The 20,162-nt window shown below is 50.4% G+C and overlaps 2 non-coding genes across 2 annotated transcripts; one reads left to right on the top strand and one right to left on the bottom strand.

The window, feature by feature from the left end:
* Positions 1 to 12,459: 12,459 nt before the first annotated feature.
* On the bottom strand, positions 12,460 to 12,600 carry LOC137426330 (U4 spliceosomal RNA). The gene has a single exon (XR_013623288.1). It is a non-coding gene; the product is annotated as a U4 spliceosomal RNA (small nuclear RNA).
* A 2,194-nt stretch (positions 12,601 to 14,794) lies between these two features.
* Positions 14,795 to 14,935, top strand: LOC137426327 (U4 spliceosomal RNA). The gene has a single exon (XR_010984285.2). It is a non-coding gene; the product is annotated as a U4 spliceosomal RNA (small nuclear RNA).
* Positions 14,936 to 20,162: the final 5,227 nt, after the last annotated feature.

Raw genomic sequence — 20,162 nt, 5'->3', positions numbered from 1 at the left:
TGGACGGGGGGCGGCCTCGCCGCGGAGGAAGGGCCAACCGTGGTGGTCGGTCGACGTCCATGTACGCCGGTTTGAGGCGGTCCACAGAAATCCGGTCCGGCCGGCCGCCGAAGTCGACGATGAAAGACTTGTCGCCCCGTCGCAGGACCCGGAAGGGCCCGTCGTACGGCGGCCGGAGTGGCCCCCGGTGCGCGTCATGACGCACAAAGACGTACTCCGCTGTGCGAAGCGCCGGGGGGACGTAGGACTGGGGGCCACCGTGGCGGGACGTCGGCACGGGGGCAAATCGTCGGGCGGCCTCCTGGAGGTCCGAGCGCTGGCGAGCGGCGGACCAGGGACTGGTAGCGTCAGGCACGAATTCGCCCGGGACGCGGAGCGGCTGGCCGTAGACGAGCTCGGCGGTGGACGCCTGGAGGTCTTCCTTGGGGGCCGTGCGAAGGCCCAAAAGGACCCACGGCAGCCGGTCGGCCCAACCGTCGTCCTGAAGGCCGGCCATGAGTGCGGCCTTCATGGAGCGGTGAAACCGCTCGCACAACCCGTTGGCTTGGGGGTGGTAGGCCATGGTGCGGTGCAGCGTGACCCCCAACGAACGGGCGACCGCGCCCCAAAGCTCAGACGTGAACTGTGGGCCGCGGTCGGACAAGATGTCCGCTGGTGCGCCGAAGCGCGCGACCCAGGTGGCGATGAACGCCTGCACCACGTCGGCGGTGGTGGTGGAGGCGAGGGGCACAGCCTCCGGCCACCTGGTGGTCCTGTCCACCATGGTGAGCAGGTGGGTGAACCCCCGCGAGGGGGGCAGGGGACCCACCAGGTCCACGTGGACGTGGTCGAAACGCCGTTCAGGCACGGCGAAAGGTGCCAGCGGGACCTGGGTGTGGCGGTGGACCTTGACCCGCTGGCAGGCCGTGCAGGCGTTGGCCCAGTCGCGGATGTTTCGTCGAAGGCCGTGCCAGACGAAACGCGCCGACACCAGCTTCTGAGAAGCTTTCCGGCCCGGGTGAGAAAGGCCGTGGATGGAGGCGAAGATGCGGCGCTGCCAGGAAACGGGCACGATGGGGCGAGGCTGGCCCTCCCTGGGAGACGTCGCAGAGCAGGACGGTGCCCGCGAAGGGAATGTCGGCCAGGCGGAGGCCCGTGTCCGCCGCACGGAGTGCCTGCACCGAGGCGTCGGTGGTCTGGTCGGCCGCCATGAGCGCGAAGTCCACGCCGAGGTGGACCGCGTTCGCGCTGGCCCGAGAAAGACAGTCGGCCACGGCGTTGTCTTTGCCGGCGACGTGCCGGATGTCCATGGTGAACTCCGACACGGCGGAGTGGTGGCGCTGCTGGCGGGCCGACCACGGCTCCGTGACCTTAGCCATTGCGTAGGCCAACGGCTTGTGGTCGACGAAAGCCGTGAATGGGCGGCCCTCCAGGAGGTGTCGGAAATGGCGAACGGCCAGGAATAGCCCGAGCAGCTCACGGTCGAACGTGCTGTAGTTTAACTCGTTCGGCCGGAGTTGCCGGCTGAAAAAAGTGAGTGGCTGCCAAACCCCGTCCACCCATTGCTCATGGACGGCGCCCACCGCGTAGTTGGAGGCGTCCGTAGTGAGGGCGATGGGCGCGTTGAGCACCGGGTGAGCCAGCAGCGTTGTGTCGGCGAGGGCCCGTTTGGCGCTGGCGAAGGCCGCGTCCATGGCCACGGACCAAACAATGTCATGCTTGGCCGGCTTGCCCCGGAGGGCCTCGTAAAGGGGCCGCATGAGCTGAGCAGCGCGGGGCACGAATCGGTGATAAAAATTCACCATGCCGAGGAACTCTTGGAGGGCCTTGATGGAACGGGGACGCGGGAACGTGGTGATGGCCTCGACCTTGGTCGGCAGCGGCACGGCCCCGGTCTTGGTGATGCGGTGGCCCAAAAAGTCAACGGTCGTCGCGCCGAAGTGGCATTTGACCGGGTTGACAATTAAGCCGTGCTCGCTGAGGCGACCGAACAGTGTTCGGAGGTGGAGGAGGTGCTCGGCGCGGGACGTGCTGGCGACGAGGATATCGTCCAGATAGACGAAAAGAAACGGCAGGTCGCGCAGCACGCCGTCCATCAAGAGCTGGAACGCCTGGGCCGCGTTCTTGAGGCCAAACGGCATCCGCAAAAATTCGAACAGGCCGAACGGCGTGATGACGGCCGTCTTCGGGACATCGGCCACCCGGACAGTTACCTGGTGGTAGCCCCGTATCAGGTCAATTTTCGAAAAGATGACCCGTCCCGCCAAACGGGCGGAAAAGTCCTGAATATGCGGGATCGGGTACCTGTCGGGGGTGGTAGCATCGTTGAGACGGCGGTAGTCGCCACACGGGCGCCATCCACCCCCCGGCTTTGGCACGATGTGCAGTGGCGAGGCCCACGCGCTATCGGAGCGCCGCACGATGCCGAGGTGCTCCAACACGTCGAACTCGGCCTTCGCCACGGCGAGCTTGGCCGGGTCGAGGCGGCGGGCCCTGGCGTAGACCGGCGGGCCCGTAGTGGGTATGTGGTGCTCGATCCCGTGCCGCACCGCGACGGCCGAAAACGTCGACCGCGTGAGGGCCGGGAATTCTGCGAGCAGGCGAGCGAACTTGTTCGCTGCCGGGAGGGCGCACGCCAGTTCGGTCGGCGCGGAGCTGCTCATCATGCACGCCAGGGAGCTGAAGGTCTCGGCGTTGACAAGGCGATGACGTTTGACGTCGACCAGCAGCCCGTGCGCGCAGAGGAAGTCGGCGCCCAGCAAAGCCATGGGGACGCAGGCGGTCACAAAAGTCCATTGAAAACGCTGGCTGCCGAAGCAGAGGGTGACGACGCGTGGGCCGAAAGTGCGTATGGCCGAGCCATTAGCAGTGACCAAAGAGGGGCCGCAAACGGCGTCCCGCCTGTCCTGCTCGGAGGCGGGTATGACGCTCAGTTGGGCGCCGGTGTCACACAGGAAACGCCGCCCAGACGCTTTGTCCCGAATAAACAGCAAGTTGCCCGAGTGGCCGGCGCTCATGGCTGGGAATGAACGCCGGCCCGGCCGTTTCCCGACCTGCCGAAAGTGCACGGGGGCCGGCATGTCCGAGCCTTGTGTCCGAACCTGGCGTGGTAATAACACCACGCCCGGTCAGGTGGAGGCCCCGGCCGTCGTGTCGGAAGCGGGCGGTGCGGCGTGGCGGCCGCCAGTTGCACCGGCAGTTCGGCCTCCAACCGCACAGGGCGCTCGGGCGTCGTGGGCATCGCCTCGGACGGCGGCGGGCTCCAGGTAACCGCGCCGATGTGCTGGCCCGCCGAGGAGATCTTATCAGCTTCCCTGGCGAGGGCGCGGGAATCCGTGATCAACGTGCCAGCCAGGGCGATGCGTACCGGGTGAGGCAGCTGGCGAAGGAACAGCTCGCGGAACAGAAAATCCGGAGAGTGCTCACCGAGCAACGAGAGCATATAGTCCATGCGCTCTGACGGGCGCGTGTTGCCGAGCTCGGGCAGAGCGAGCAGGCGCTGTGCGCGTGCTGCCGGTGAGAGGGCGAAAGCGTCGAGGAGGAGTGTCTTCAGAGCGTCGTATTTGTCAGCAGCCGGCGGGTGCTCGAGGAGGCTCAAGGCGCGGGCCGCGGTGGCGGAACCGAGCGCCGCCACAACATGGTGGAAGCGGGTGTCGTCCGCGGTGATGCCTCGCAGGGCGAACTGAGAGTCCGCCTGAGCGAACCAAACAGCCGCGTGAGCCTCCCAGAAGGTAGGCAGTTTAAGCGTCACTGCCGTATCCATGTCGGTAGGTCACCAATGAAGGAACTGCGCTCCAACGCGAGTCGAAAGAATTGACGCGACCAAAGACGGAATTCGTCTGAGTTGCTTTATTGAAACAGAACAGCTCAGGTATTCTGACAAGCCCGTTTATCGGGCAGCAATATATATACACATTTATGTCGGGAAGTTTGCCCGGCAAAAGCTATATCGGGCATGCCCGGGTGTCAAGGGCGAGCCTTGGAAAGGCGAGTCTGGACCTGACCGGGCGTGTTTGGCTGCGGCCTGGCAAGTCGAGGCTGGGCGTGCCCGGGCGCTCTGGGCGAGCCCTGGAAAGGCGATAGCGGGCATGCCCGGACGCTCTGGGCGAGCCCTGAAAAGGCGATAGCGGGCATGCCCGGACGCTCTGGGCGAGCCCTGGAAAGGCGAGAGCGGGCATGCCCGGGAAAGACGAGACCGGGCGTGCCTGGGAGGTTCGGGCGTGCCCGGGAACAGTGAGTCCGGGCATGCCCGGGAGAGGCGCGTATGGCCGTGTTCTGGCCGGTGCAAGGCGATTGTGTGCATCCAGCGGTAACCGCTACACGGGCATGTATTCCTATTAACGTTATGTAAAGTACATAAATTGTGTGGATTACATCATTTGTGGATGTGATCAATAATATTGCCAGTAACCATTTTATATAACTGAATGTGCAGGTGCAGCATCTAACTCAATATGTCGAAATGTCACACACATCCATGCCCGTGGGATTCCCACGGGTGACCCCGCTAGTAAAAGTATACACTTGGTTGTAAAAATCGCTGAAAGTGGTAAATCGTGTCAGATTTTACTCCAAATTTGGACATTTATTTCGTCTACAGCATCCAATCCTCATATCCGAAAGCAGATTTTGATGATATGCTTCAATTATGCAATGATTATTATTAAGTAAAAAAAAAACAAAAAAACAACTAACTAACCCCAGAATGAGAATCACAGCCTTGCTTAAATAAATTAATATTATACACTTAGTTATAAATTCGCTAAATATGGTAAATTTTGTCGATTTTCACTCCAGATTTGGACATTTATGTCGTCTACAGCATCCAATCCTCATATCCGAATCCAGATTTTGATGATATGCCTTCAATTATGTGATGATAATCGATCGTGTTTCCAAGGCAAGGCACGTTTGAGTTGGCCGAAACAAAATGGCGGCTTAAGAACCCAGCGAGGTGTAGTGGGCCTACCAAGATGGTGGGCCGCCATATTGGTAAGCCTTTTTCGGTTTTTTTCTTTCTTATGAGAACCTCGTTAATCATCACCCAAACACCCAGTTTTCATCATGTAATCTGTTGGAGGTCCACGTGTGTGCATGGAAAGTTTGGGGCCGCTTGGTTTCATGGTTTTGGAGTTATGGAGGAGACAGACGGACGGACACTGCCTCTAATTATTATGGACCAGCAGAATTACCCGGCATTGCCCGGGATATCGCACGGCAGTCACGCAATTTCGTTTAGTGGGCTTTTTATAGTCAGAGGAAGCCATGCCCCTTGGGCACGCCTTGCTGCCACACCCCTTGGGCATGCCCCTAGTCTAAATCTGATGTGCCCATGTTTTTTGTCGTGAAAAGTTACCCCCCATGGACCACCTCTTCCCTCTCTAAGTTACTTCCTTATGCTGTCCATGAGGCACAACCAAACAAACAGACGTTCACATTTACAGTATATGTATAAAATAGATATGTATATGTATACGATGTTGTTGTTGGATCTCGTATGTTGGATCTCGGGTTTCCGGGACGGTGGCAACCGATACTGCCGAGCCGGTGAGTTGGAGTTCATGGTGTAGTGAACAAATGGATTGACACAGATTCCGAAGATCTCGGATGACTTTTCTTTATATGTGGCCGACATCCAGCACATCATGTGATGATCATGTAAATACATTTGGTACAAGAATAAGTTTTAAATCTCTGAAATGTCGTTATACCAATTGTGACTCAATGCTCTACAAAAGGGATGAGATTAAAGCTCGAGTGTCGATTGATTTTCCAGATGTTATTCAACTGACTGAGATTTTGCCAAAAATGCTGGTGACGAGATTCAACTTTGTGAACTGCACTTACAAGGATATCAACTTTTTGTTCCTGACATTATGAAGAGAGGAATTGCAGTTTATGTTAAGGACATTATTACAGCATCTATTGTCGACGTGAAAGAATGCTCTTTCCAGGAGGCAATTAGGATAAACATTACTCCAATTGAAGGATGCAATTTGTTGCTTGGGTGTATCTATCGAAGTCCTGCAAGCTCTTCCATAAACAATGCTCACTTGTGCTTCTTATTAGCTCACCTGAAACAAAGTTCAGGGGAGCCTATACGATGACGTGTCGTCCGGCCGTCCGTCCGTCCGTAAACACTTGCAACTTATTCCCCGAAACCGCTGAAGGGATTGTGACCAAACTTGGCAGAAATTATATTTGTCGTGTTGTGACTATTTGTTCACTATTTGTGACTATTTTTTGTGACTATTTTTGTGACTTTTTGACTTGTATATTATATATTAATATATTACTTGTATATTACTGTTTGTATATTACTTGTGACTATATTTGTGACTATTTGTGACTATTTGTTCAAAGTTTGTTCACGGCATTTAAAAAGTTGGGGTTTAAGGGGGTCTATGGGGGGGTCAAAGTGCATCCATGCTTGACCCCCCAAAATAGGTATTTGCTTTTTCCCTCTGAAACTACACACACAATTCCGATGAAACTTGACCACAACCTTCAACACCCGTGATGTAGCAAAGTTTATTCACGGCATTTAAAAATCTGTCCCTTTGAGGGTCTACGGGGGGGGGGGCAGTTGCCCCCCAAAATAGGTATTTGCTTTCTTCTCAGAAACTACACACGCAATTTCGATGAAACTTCACTGCAACCTTCATCACCCGTGATGTACCAATGTTTGTTCAAGGCAATAAAAAGATTGGGGTTTTAGGAGGTATATGGTGTTGGGGGAAGGTAGGGGTTGCCTCCTCAAAATAGGTATTTTTTTGTTTGTTTGTTTAAAGTCTTATTATGTTATTATGATTATGTTATTATGTTATTATGTTAATCTCAGATTATGTTATTATGATTCCACATGCTGCCCTGTCTTCTAGCAACCATTGAAATTGGTTTAAAATACCTTTATTCAGTGCAGTATACTGTTTATTCTACCAGGTGAGCGCCAGGGGTATTGCCCCTATGTTTTTTTGGATTGTGTCAATGATTTATTTTTGTATCAACATGCAGATGAACCCCCGCGGATTCGGGATGGTCAAGAGCCAAGCTTGCTCGACTTGGTTTGATCAAATTAAGAAGATTTAGTAACGAATTTGACTAGGTGTCCACCAATAGGGAAGAGTGACCAGGTAACATTGTGTTTTGAAATAGCTATTTATTATCAGTTAAAGTATGATAAGTTGGACAGTAAGAGTTATTATCATGGAGACTATGACAGTATGAGGAAAAGTTTAAGCCACGTGGACTGGGATGACATTATGCAGAACAAAACAGGGCAAGAAATATGAAAGCTTTTTGAAAGCAGGATGGATGCTTGCATCGAGGAATTTGTTCCAGTGCGGAAGAAGAGTACAAAGAGTAAACCCCAGTGGATGTCTGCGGCTGCAATACAATCAATATGTTCTAAGCACAGGAAATGGATTAGATGCCAGAAAAAAACGGAACTTAGGCAAATTGGAAGGAATTTATTACGGCACCAAATGCAGCAACCTCTATCATCAGGCAGGTAAAAGCAAACTTTGAGAATAAATGAGCATGTGAGGTGAAAGTAAACCCAAAGAGTTTCTGGAGTTATGTAAGAAACAAGACAAAAACAGAGGGGAATTCCTAATTTACGGCAGCAGGATGGTGTCTTCACAGAAAATGATTTACAAAAAGCACAGACACTTAATATTTACCTCCGCCACAAAAGGTGGATGGAGGTTATGTTTTCACCCCTGTCTGTATGTCTGTCTGTTTGTTTGTCTGTTTGTGAACAAGATATCTCAAAACGTTGTCGACGGATTCGGTCGAAATTTGGCAGAGATGTAGAGTATGTGACAAGGACGAAACGATTATATTTTGGTGAAGATCCGGATTCGGCTACTAGAATTTTTAAGTGATTCGCCACCATTGAGAGATAGGGCCAAAAACGATACATTGCAGGATATCTCAAAAAGTTGAGGACGGATTTGGACGAAACTTGGTGGAGAGGTTGGGTATGTGACAAGGAAGAATTGTTGCAATTTTGGTGAAGATCTGAATATGGATTTGGATACGATAAAAAAAATTTTCAAATGATTCTTCACCATTGAGGGATCGGGTGAAAAGCGAAAAGCGAAAAGCGAAAAGCGAAAAGCGATATATAACATGATATTTAAAAAAGTTATGGACGAGTTATGAATAAACTTGGTTGACGAGTTGGTTAGGTGACAAGAACAAGCCAATTAGATTTTGGTTCAGGTCCGAATCCAGATCCGACCTGTCAGTGGAATACAAAACATAAAATGTTCAGCCTGGCGGAGGTATGCTCTCTACCGAGTGCCGTTCTAGTTTTGCTAGTGCGTTTACAGTTGAGGACTTGTCGTCCACACCAGTGATGGAAAATAGGGACTATACGTGTGTACTAAATGAATTGGAGTTTAAGGAAGAGAAAATCGAGAAATACTTGTTGAAATCAGATATCGATAAGTCCCTTGGGCCTTGATGGGTTGCATTCGCGAGTATTGAGAGAGGCGTATCAGGAAATATGTAAACCTCTTAGAATCATCTTGGATAAGCTTTTGAAAGAGGGAGAGGTGCCAGAATCTTGGAAGCAAGATAATGTAGTGTCCATCTTCAAGAAAGGGAAAAAGTCTTATGGTTAACCTTATGGTCTTATGGAAAAAGTCTTACGCTGCAACCCTCTTATGGTTAAACTGCCAAAATCTAGGCTCTCTGCTCACCTTCACTCTTTTATTCCTCTTTTCTCCCGCCTCTGGAACAAACTCCCTCACTCTCTTCAATCCCACTCCACCCTCCAGGTCTTTAAAACAGCTGTTCACCACCATCTCTTATCTTCCCCCATCCAAAACCTTGATCTTTTCTACCCCCGCTAATTCACCCCAGCGTCCTTGCAGAGGAATGGTTGATCAGAGTAGTGATGGCAATGTACAAAAGAGCACGCACAGCTGTAAGGACGAAGGACGGGAACAGTGGTGAGTTTGAGGTGAAGGTGGGAGTGCATCAGGGGTCGGTACTAAGTCCACTACTATTTGTAGCTGTGATGGAGGTGCTGGCTCAGACCGTAAAGGAGGGTTTACCGTGGGAGTTGTTGTATGCAGATGATCTGGTGTTGATTGCGGAAAGTATGGATGGACTGAAGGAAAAGATGAACAAGTGGAAGGAATGTATGGAGACAAAAGGTCTGAAGGTGAATATCGGAAAGACAAAGGTGATGGCAAGTGGTAAAGCATGTGGTGAGGTGGAAAGAACTGGGAAGTGGCCGTGTGCTGTGTGCAGGAAGGGTGTCGGAGTGAACTCCATTCAATGTACAATGTGTGCTGAGTGGGTTCATCAAAAATGTAGTGGTCTGAGAGGGTCATTAACCAGTGTGGCAGCTACATTCAAATGTAAGGTGTGCACAGAGGGAGCTGCAGATGGAGGAAATGTTGAGTTGGATCTTGGAGACGGCGTGAAGCTGGAAGGTGTGAAAACATTTTGCTACCTCGGAGACATTCTGAATGGAGAGGGTGGATCAGACTCGGCAACGGTTGCTCGAGTGAGATGTGCATGGAAGAAGTTTCGGGAACTGAGTGGCGTGCTGATGAGGAGGAGAGTGTCGCTGAAGCTGAAGGGAAAGGTGTATGCTGCATGTGTGAGAAGTGTTATGATTTATGGGAGCGAGACATGGGTAATGAACGTAGAGCAGCAACGAAGGCTGGAAAGGGTGGAAATGCGAATGGTTCGATGGATGTGCGGAGTATCGTTGAGAGAGAGGAAGACAAATGATGAATTGCGAAAGATGATGGGAATATTGCCTGTGATTGATGCTGTGAAGAGGAACAGGTTGAGATGGTTTGGTCATGTATTGAGGAAGGATGAAAGTGACTGGTTGAGAAGAGTGATGGAAGTTAATGTAGAAGGAAGTAGAGGACGGGGAAGACCGAGAAAGACTTGGCTAAAGATGGTGGAAGAAGAAATGCGGGCAAGGGGGTTAACAAGGAGAGATGCAGCAAATAGGGCAAAATGGAGAAGATTGTCATGGGGACCGCAAGGCTAACCCCCGCTCTAGCAGGGAACATGGCCTTAAAATGCATGTTGTTGTTGTTGTTGTTGTCCTTGCAGTGTTCATATGTTTTATACCTCTCCGACCTCCCCCCAAGTCCTCCCGTTGTCCCTGCTCTCAAATGTTGTGTTTGTGTCCTTCCCCCTCTCTCCCCATCCTGTCTGCCGCTCCCCTTGTTTTTTGTGTTTTGTGTGTCGGTTTGACTTTTTGTGTGATTAATGTTAGCTCTTTCACGAGCCTCGATCTTGTATACAAAAAAAAAAGAAAAAAAAAGTGCAATCCATAAAACTATCATCTGGTAGGTTTGACGTCTGTGGTAGGTAAACTGATGGAGAAGATCATAAGTGATGCACTTTTGAGCCATCTAGAGGTAAGTGATCTTCCAAGTGATGAACAGCATGGATTCAGGAGTGGTCCGTCTTGTACTACTCAATTATTGGAATTTTTTAGAGCAGTGGTCACAACTACTCGATGCTGGTCACAGTCTTGACTGTGTGTATTTGGGCTACAGAAAGGCTTTTGATGGTGTCCCTCATGTCCGGCTCTTACATATGCTTGAATGTTATGTTGTCAGTGGTCAGTTACTTAAGCGGATCAAATCATATTTGTCAGGCCGCTCACAGAGGGTTGTAGTAAACGGAATTGCATCCACTTTTGTTCCAGTGGCAAGTGGTATACCATAGGGCAGCGTACTGGGTCCGACACTGTTCATCGTTTTCATAAATGATCTTCCTGAATCAGTTCAGTCAAGTTTAAAGTTGTCTGCAGAGGATATTAAATTATATAGTGGTGGACATGGATGCAGATGCAGTTGCACTCCAGAATGATATTGATGAGGCCATGAGCCGGTTAAGACGCTGGCAGCTTCCCTTTAATGAGGCCAAATGTTAAGTTGTTCATTATGGAAGACGGAATCAGAAATTTTCATACAATGTGGGGAAGGGGAGTGAAAGCAGAGAAATCAAGTCAATAAGGGAGGAGAAGGACTTAGGGGTGCTCTTTGATTCAACCTTATCTTTTAGTTGCCATATTGCAGATGATGCTAAGAAAGCTAACTGTAGGCTCGGAATCATTAGGAGATCTTTTTCATCGTTAGATAAAAAGGGGCTTGTACTATTATACAAAGCCATTGCACCACCAACACTGGAGTAATCAATATAATTTGTTCACCTTTTTACAAGAAAGATGGAGATTGCCTCGAGAAGGTGCAACAAAGGTCTCACACAACGGGATGATCACAAGGTCTCACACACAGGGGAATTAACATAATCCCTACACTAGTTAACACGCCCCATTCCTCGTAATCGGGACAAATATACACTTAATCGGACATTCGGGCTAAACAGGTCCCTGACTTATGTACATCGAAATGGTGCTTTCTACCCACGATCATCGGAGCACCTACCTATACAGATCTACCTGAATCTATATATCACTACCCCAAAATTCATAACACCGTGATCAAAGAAGAGGAATCACATTTCAGCGGTAAGCCAGCTGCTGGTAGAAATCTCTCTACTGGTAGAAAATACACGCTGGAGCGACAAATGGTATACCACTTATGATGTCATTCATCACGACAACCAGATGCCCACGCTGGGATTCAATCACGAAATCGGTCTGCTGGTAGAAAATCCACACATTTCAAAGTTGGCCTCCAAAGCCAACATTCGACTGGGCATCCTCCGTCGTACAAAGTCCTCCCTTGGCACACCTGAACTCCCATCCACCGACACGACCCTCATCTGTAGCTTGATGGAGTGCTGCTCTCCTTTCTGGTCTTGCACCCTCTACCCTTTCCGTGCTTTATCCCCCAGGTTTCTGCAGAGCTCACATGGTCCATCATCAACCCTCTTCTGGTGAAACAACATAAATACAGCCTCCAGGATCACTGCTCATCTCCACTCATTTGTTCCTCTTTTTCTCACCTGTGAAATCATCGTCCACGTCCTCTTCACTCCCACAGGTGTTCAGCACCATCTCAGGTCGTCTCCAATCCACAACCATTATATTTTCTACCATCGTTAACCCCAACACCCCCACCCCATTCCAATTGCTCCTCTTTCCAAATTTCCGGTTTCCCTTCCGGAGAGTTTCCTTATGTATCCATTTTGTCCACAGTATGGATGGATCCCCTCCTGCCCCCCCCCTCACCCCCATTCCTCCCCTCACCCCCATTCCTCCCCTCACCCCCATTCCTCCCCTCACCACACCCATTGTTTGTCCGCCCGCCTCTGTCTGTCTTGGCCGTCTGCTCCGCTGTTGGTGTTTCCCCTTTTCTCTATTGTTATTTTTGTACTGTTTCGTTCTAATCAGTGTAATAACACGAGCTCTTCCATGAGCTTCGACTCTATGTAGTATATTGTTATGAATTTTGGGGTAGAGTGATATATAGATCAGGTATATCCGTGTCGGTATCAACGACATCTTTCATTTATTTGTTAAATCAGCTTCCGGAGAAGCTTTCAAAAATTGCCAACTCCGACCATATTTCAGGTCGTCACGGCGGGGTATTGGGAAAAGTTTTCAATTAGCAATAATCGCGCCTCGGATAAACCTCATTGGCTACGATACTGCCACTGCGCAAAGCTAACCACCAATGCGTTCATCGTTCCTTAAGTTCAGACGAGCCAACCGTACATCCGTGGTGAGTATATACAATTCACTGCACTGTGTACATCTATAACTGCACTCCATATTGTTTTATACTTTTAATCCTTTAACATCAACAGCTGGTGGTCGAAATAATATATTATATGATTTGTCTGCTTTCATTATTGAGAACATTTGAGTCGATTTAATATATGTTGCTAACACAACTCCACCCCTCGTAAGGACGTACACGGAACGACATCGGTATCCCCAAAAAATCTGATTGAAACACCTTTTGGAAGATCAGAATTAAATAAATATTTATTGTAGCTCTTCAATGAAGTGGAAGAGCATCATCATTCAAGATCATCCTACCAGCAGACCGATATCGTGATGGAATCCCACTCCAGCATGGATTTTCTACCTGCAGACCGATATCGTGATAGAATCCCGCTCGAGCGTGGATTTTCTACCAGCTGACCGATTTTGTGATAGAATCCCGCTCCAGCATGGATTTTCTACCTTCAGACCGATATCGTGATAGAATCCCACTCCAGCATGGATTTTCTACCAGCAGACCGATTTCATGATAGAATCCCACTCCAGCATGGATTTTCTACCAGCTGATCGGTTTAGTGATAGAATCCCACTCCAGCATGGATTTTCTACCTTCAGACCGATTTTGTGATAGAATCCCGCTCCAGCATGGATTTTCTACCTTCAGACCGATATCGTGATAGAATCCCACTCCAGCATGGATTTTCTACCAGCAGACCGATTTCATGATAGAATCCCACTCCAGCGTGGATTTTCTACCAGCTGACCGATTTTGTGATAGAATCCCGCTCCAGCATGGATTTTCTACCTTCAGACCGATATCGTGATAGAATCCCACTCCAGCATGGATTTTCTACCTTCAGACCGATATCGTGATAGAATCCCACTCCAGCATGGATTTTCTACCAGCAGACCGATTTCATGATAGAATCCCACTCCAGCGTGGATTTTCTACCAGCAGACCGATTTCATGATAGAATCCCCCTCCAGCGTGGATTTTCTACCAGCAGACCGATTCCATGATAGAATCCCACTCCAGCATGGATTCTATCACAAAATCGGTCAGCTGATAGAAAATCCACGCTGGAGTCGGATTTGATCAGTGATCACGATATCGGTCTGCTGGTAGGATGATCTTGAATGATGATGATCTTCCACTTCATTGAAGAGCTACAATCAATATTTATTTCACTAGCCGAAACCCGTGGAACATCCACGGAAGGGAGGATGTGGTGTATGGATGGAGTGTACCATTATGGATGGCATAGGGGAGCGCTCATGGGATCTTCTTCTTCCGTTTAGCTCCAATTTTTTCTCTTTAAGTTAAGTCCAATCAGTCCTCTCTGCTCGAAGTGCTCAGGCCATGCCTCCCCGCTCTCATACTTTTATTTCCGTTCGGTGTAGAAAGAGATTGACATATCGTTCGTCTGTTTTCAGCTCGTTATCTTTAAGCTTCCTTACGTCTCGCCACCTGCTACACCTCTCTGAGTTACGAGGATTTATGCAACGCATCCCGAGTATCGCAACGTCACTCCATTTAACTTTATTAAAATGACGATAAAGACGTGAAACCCGTGGAACATCCACGGAAGGGAGGATGTGGTGTATGGATAGAGTGTACCATTATGGATGGCATCGGGAATCGGATGCTTTTGGGCCCCAACGTCGGCGAATTCAGATTTTTCGAGTATGGCTGTACGAGTGTACGTGATAAACAAAGAGCGCGGTTCGTAGATCGTAAATCCATTAGTGCCGTGGGCATCGGGTCACTGGGTGTGACGTAAAAGGGATAACAAAGTCGAGTCCTTACGCTATTATTATATAGATTCTGAGCTTCCAAAAGGTGTTTCATTCATATTTTTTTTGGAAATCGATGTAGGGCCGCATACGTCTTAACGATGGGCGGAGTTATGTTAATAAAATGTGATAAATCTACTCAAATGTACTCAATGTTGAAAGAAGACAAATCATATAATATATTATTTCGACCACCAGCTGTTGATGTTAAAGGATTAAAATTATAAAACAATATGGAGTGTATTTGTAGATGTACACAATACAGTGCTTTGTATATACTCACCACGGATGTACGGTTGGCTCGTCTGAACTTAAGCAATGATGAACCCATTGGTGGTTAGCTTTGCGCAGTGGCAGTATCGTAGCCAATGAGGTTTATCCGAGGCGCGATTATTGCTAATTGAAAACTTTTCCCAATACCCCGCCGTGACGACCTGAAATATGGTCGGCGTTGGCAATTTTTGAAAGCTTCTCCAGAAGCTGATTTAACAAATAAATGAAAGAAGTAGTATCCCTAACTTAAGGTTCATCTATGAAAAAATTTAAAAGAAGCTAATTTCAACTGATTTGGGTAGGTATGGGTATGGACAACTACCAAAAAAAAGTAAGGAGGGATAGGGGTTGGGGAAACCTTCTTATTAGAGGTCAAAGGTCATTGACCTCTGCCTAAATCATATAAAATTGTATTTCAGCAACAAAATATGGTATATAGATGATCTTGGTGTCAAAATGCACAGGATTACGAAAGAAGATGACATAGAATAATGACTGACCCATGGAACCAATTACTGACCTCCGAAAATGAGGTCAAAGGTCAAAAATAGACGTCTTATCACCAAAATATCATAACAAATATCATATTGGTAACAGTAACAGAATTATACCAAGATACAAACTAAATATGAAATGGATTCTTCACCACCAAAACACGAGGTTAATGGTCAAAATAAGCAGGGGGGGGGGGGGGGGTAAAGTTCATTAGTGTCAAATAGTTTGTGTATGTAAAGTATATGTGAATTTATAATCAACAATTTGCAGAATACTACTCACAACTTAGAACTTACAGTATCTATCGGCAACAACAAATTAATAATACTCAGTCTGTTTCCTCTTCATCGCTACCAATTACTTCTTCTGCATCTATGCTATCTGTTCCATTGTCGCAATGCCCACAGCACACTCCACATGCAGATACACACGACATGCGAGCTTTCATGCAGCTGCATCTCATTGTTTGACATTGCCTCTCCCCTTCCTTGCAGTTGCAACAAATTACTTTCAGAAGGTTGTCTGGCGCGATACCAACAGATAGCATTTTTGGTCTGAGTTTTCTGTTGGAATCTAACTCCCATCCTCTTCCTTTGGGATCAAGAATAGAGGTGTCAAGATGCTTCCATACCACAACTTGAAGATGGACACGAAGGGAATGTTGAGCTGTTGCATCTTCCGTTGGTGGTAGGCGGTCAGGATCGATTTTGCCCTTGGCTGCTTGCTTCTTGAACTTCATGTAGCGAGACTTTTCTAGGGGAGTATCCCCACAGCCATATGTGATCTGCATGGCTTTTAATCCAGCTGTTCGAATTATGGAGTCGGTTGAAGTGGGACTTGTGAATGCAGTAATGACACTGGCAGGAAATCTGCATTTGTAGAGAGCACATTTGGTATGTCCATGAATGCATGAAACAGTGTCGTTTCCAGACCAGCCATACTTGAAGAGGAACTCTTCTTTGTCTCCGATGTGTATGCTAGAGATGTCGTAAAGACCACCAAAATCTGCTTGTAAATAGAAATTAGTACAGTGAATAGGCCTATGATAGCAGAGCAATATCAAAATATCAGTGTCCTGGGCGACAACAACAACTGGGGATTTAACACTTGCGACCAAGTCCATTGCAGACCTAACAATCAGCGTGTCACCATCATCTTTTGCTTGGCGTACAGTGATATTGTGGCTTGCCATCTCTGCAGATATCATCATGATTAAGGCTCCTTTGTTCTTCTCATTTGCCAGGAAAACCTCTCTGTCACATGATATAGTCAATTCCGGTGTGACCCTCATGTCCGGAGAAACCTTCTTCCCAGCCATCCGCCGCATATGTTCATGGTCTTTCGTTGATGATTCCTCCCCATAGCCATCAAACACTACAGTAGCATCCTTGAATTTGTTGTCAACATATCTGACATATGTATCAACTATAGTCTTGATGGTTGCACCGCTGGACCACTTTACCTGATGAAGTAGCCACCCTCCATCAACAACATGCATCTTGCTGTTTATGTCCACGTCAAGTATTGTAGCTGTTTCCTTGAGCATCTTGCCAAATTCATGCTTTTTGGGTTTTCTCATCATGCGATCCATTGTGAAGAGAGATGTTGGGACCGGGGTCAGCTCAAATTTGAACATGTGTTCGATCCCTTCATCTCTCTCTGCCATGAAAATCAGTCTATTGAAAAGAAGGGTCTTTTCGATGTAGATCCTCTTGTCGCCTACCTTTACTTTCTTCTGAAGTTCAGCCAGATTTTTGCATTTCTTTGCTGTCTTCATGCTCTTAACCGGTGACTCATTATCAAGATCCTTTTGCATTTCATGGTCTATCCTCACTGCATCATCACAGTTGACAATTGACTTGTCGGTAGTTATTACTCCACTAGACAGCGAAGTAATGGTGTTGGGGTCTTTTACCTGAAATGAAAAATGAAATATTATTTTACATAGCTAAGATGATAAGTAAATGTTCCACAAATAGTAACTGAAATGTGGAATGATTTCTGTGCTACTATCAGTAAATGAAACAGATCTATACTAACCTCTATGAAGGGGTTATGAGTTGAAAACCATGCAGAAATCAACTTGACGTGCTGGCTGTCTTTCTCTAGACGCTTTGCCCCAAGGTCTGTGTGGGTCCTCTTACTCCGCTTTCCACCAATCATTTCTTCCATCAGGTCCCCCAGAAGCTTGAGATGTGAAAACGTACCAGCCCATACTTTCACAGAGCTCTCGTTGCGCATTCTTCCTCTTGTTAAGCCTCCATTTGACTTGGCTTTCCGCATGAGTGTCTCTTCGATTGTCTGGTCAGAAAATTGTCCAGAAAATTGCTCATCGCTGTAGCGTGTTGTGTGATTCCAATCGCTGAAGCTCTTCCAGCTCTGTAGCTTTCCTGCTTCTGAAAAGTCCTCACTACATATTTCACATATATCCATCCTGGTAATTTTGTTATTTTACAGTATTGTTCCAAAGGCCTCAGGGAACTTTTGGGACATCTCACTGCACTGGGGTAGTCAAGGTACATGTAGGCTAGCTAGGTTTTCTCAGTAATCACTCCTGAAACAAAGACAAAACAAAGACTTCATTCATGCAATATATAGTGTTTTAGTCTAGGGTCAATGACATTTGATCCCAAGAAAGGTAATTTCCCCCTCCCCCTCTGCTCTTGGAATAAATAATAACCCCCATATCCACCACATAAGTTGAAATTAACCTCTTCGGTTTTTTTTTTGCTCATTTTTATATAATATTAAAGCGCGGCGTTACGCGCGCTGCTTGTGAGCAAGGAGGAAGCGGACAAGCGGTAACATATAAACGTCTTTATTGTAAGACTACACTGTAACACTAAACTCCTCCGGGCTGGTCGCCCGGGGTATATCATGAGGCCACGCCTACCCCTCGGGCGTGGCCACCGCCCACTCGGTGCGTGGAATGATGTCACCACGCCAGTGGGCTTTTGTGTCCGCCACACGCGCCCCCCCAGAATTCCCGCGCACCTGGAGGGCCAGTTTGCGGGGCAGACGAATGACCCGGCCGAAGCGCCCCCTGGCGATCGGCGGCGTCCGGGGTGCAGGGATACCAGCTGGGATGCCCCTGGCTGCCCCTGGGATGGGTGCAGGACCGGGGGGCGCCGTGGCGGCGGGGCTGGGCGGTGCCGGGGGTCCGCCCGCAGGAGGGCGGCCCCGACGTGGGGGTCGGGCCACTGGCGGTGGATGGTCCACATCGAGGTGGGCCGGCTTGAGGCGGTCTACCGAAACGCGGTCAGGAGTACCGCCGATGTCCAGGGTGAAGTGCTTCGCCCCGGTCTCCAGCACGCGGAAAGGCCCGTCGTACGGGGGCCGCAGTGGTGTCCGATGGGCATCGTGGCGGACGAAGACGTACTCCGCCGTGCGAAGCTCCGGGGCGACGTGCGTCGGTGGGTGCCCGTGGCATGCCGTTGGCACTGGGGCGAACCTCTGGGCGGTCTCTTGCAGAGCGGAGCGCTGCTGTGCCGCGGACCATGGTGCCGTGGAGTCGGGGAGGAACTCGCCCGGCACCCGCAGCGGTTGCCCGAAGACCAACTCCGCTGCGGATGCGCGCAGGTCCTCCTTGGGCGCCGTCCGGAGGCCCAGCAGGACCCAGGGGAGCCTGTCGACCCAGCCGCCGTCGCGGAGGGTGGCCCGGAGCGCGGCCTTCAATGAGCGGTGAAATCGCTCACACAGGCCGTTAGCCTGGGGGTGGTAGGCCGTGGTTCGGTGCAGCCGGACCCCGAGCCCCTGCGCAACCGCCCCCCAGAGCTCCGAGGTGAACTGGGGGCCGCGGTCGGATGAGATGTCTGAGGCGGCGCCGAACCGGGCGACCCAGGTGGCGATGAAAGCCTGCGCGACATCGGCCGCCGTTGTCGACGCCAAGGGCACGGCCTCCGGCCACCGGGTGGTGCGGTCCACCATGGTGAGGACGTAGGTGAAACCCCGCGAGGGGGGCAGAGGTCCCACCAGGTCCACGTGGACGTGGTCAAACCGGCGTTCCGGCACCGTGAACGGGGCCAACGGGGCCTGGGTGTGCCGGTGCACCTTGGCGCGCTGGCACGCGAGGCACGTCCTGGCCCAGCCGCGGACGGCCTTCCGGAGGCCATGCCAGACGAACTTGTCGGCGATCAGCCTTTGGGAGGCCCTCGCGCCCGGGTGGGACAGGCCGTGGATGGCGTCAAACACCTGGCGCTGCCAGCCCGAGGGCACGATGGGGCGAGGACGCCCGAGGGAGACGTCGCACAAGAGAGCCGCGCCCGCGCCGTCGAACGGCACCTCGGTGACGCGGAGGCCCGTGACGGCGGTCCGCAAGGCCTGGACGTCGGGGTCAGCAGCCTGGTCCGCTGCCATCCGGGCATAGTCGATGCCGAGGTGGACTGCGTGGGCGACGGCCCGGGAAAGGCAATCCGCCACCGGGTTGTCCTTCCCCGCGACGTGCTGGATGTCCGTCGTGTACTCGGACACGGCCGAGAGGTGACGCTGCTGCCGGGCCGACCACGGCTCGGTGACCTTGCCCATCGCGAAGATCAGCGGCTTGTGGTCGACGAAGGCAGTGAACGCCCGGCCCTCGAGCAGATGGCGGAAGTGCCTGACCGCCAAGTGAAGTCCGAGCAACTCGCGGTCGAAGGTACTGTAACGGCGTTCGGGCAGGCGAAGCTGCCGGCTAAAGAACGCCAGCGGTTGCCAAGCTCCACGCACCCATTGCTCGTGCACCGCGCCCACCGCGTAGTCCGAGGCATCGGTGGTGAGGGCGATCGGTGCATCGGGCGCCGGGTGCGCGAGCATGGTGGCGTTAGCCAAGGCGAGCTTCGCGCCTGTGAACGCCGTGTCCATCTGCTCGGTCCAGGTAACGTCGCCTTTGCCCGGCTTACCTCGGAGAGCTTCGTGCAGGGGGCGCAGGAGCTAGGCGATACGGGGCAGGAACCGATGGTAA

This window comes from Myxine glutinosa, chromosome 4, assembly GCF_964187855.1.
Source record: "Myxine glutinosa chromosome 4, kmMyxGlut1.1, whole genome shotgun sequence".
Lineage (NCBI taxonomy): Eukaryota > Metazoa > Chordata > Myxini > Myxiniformes > Myxinidae > Myxine > Myxine glutinosa.
Note: the sequence above shows the minus strand (reverse complement) of the source record. Positions and strands in the feature narration are given on the sequence as shown.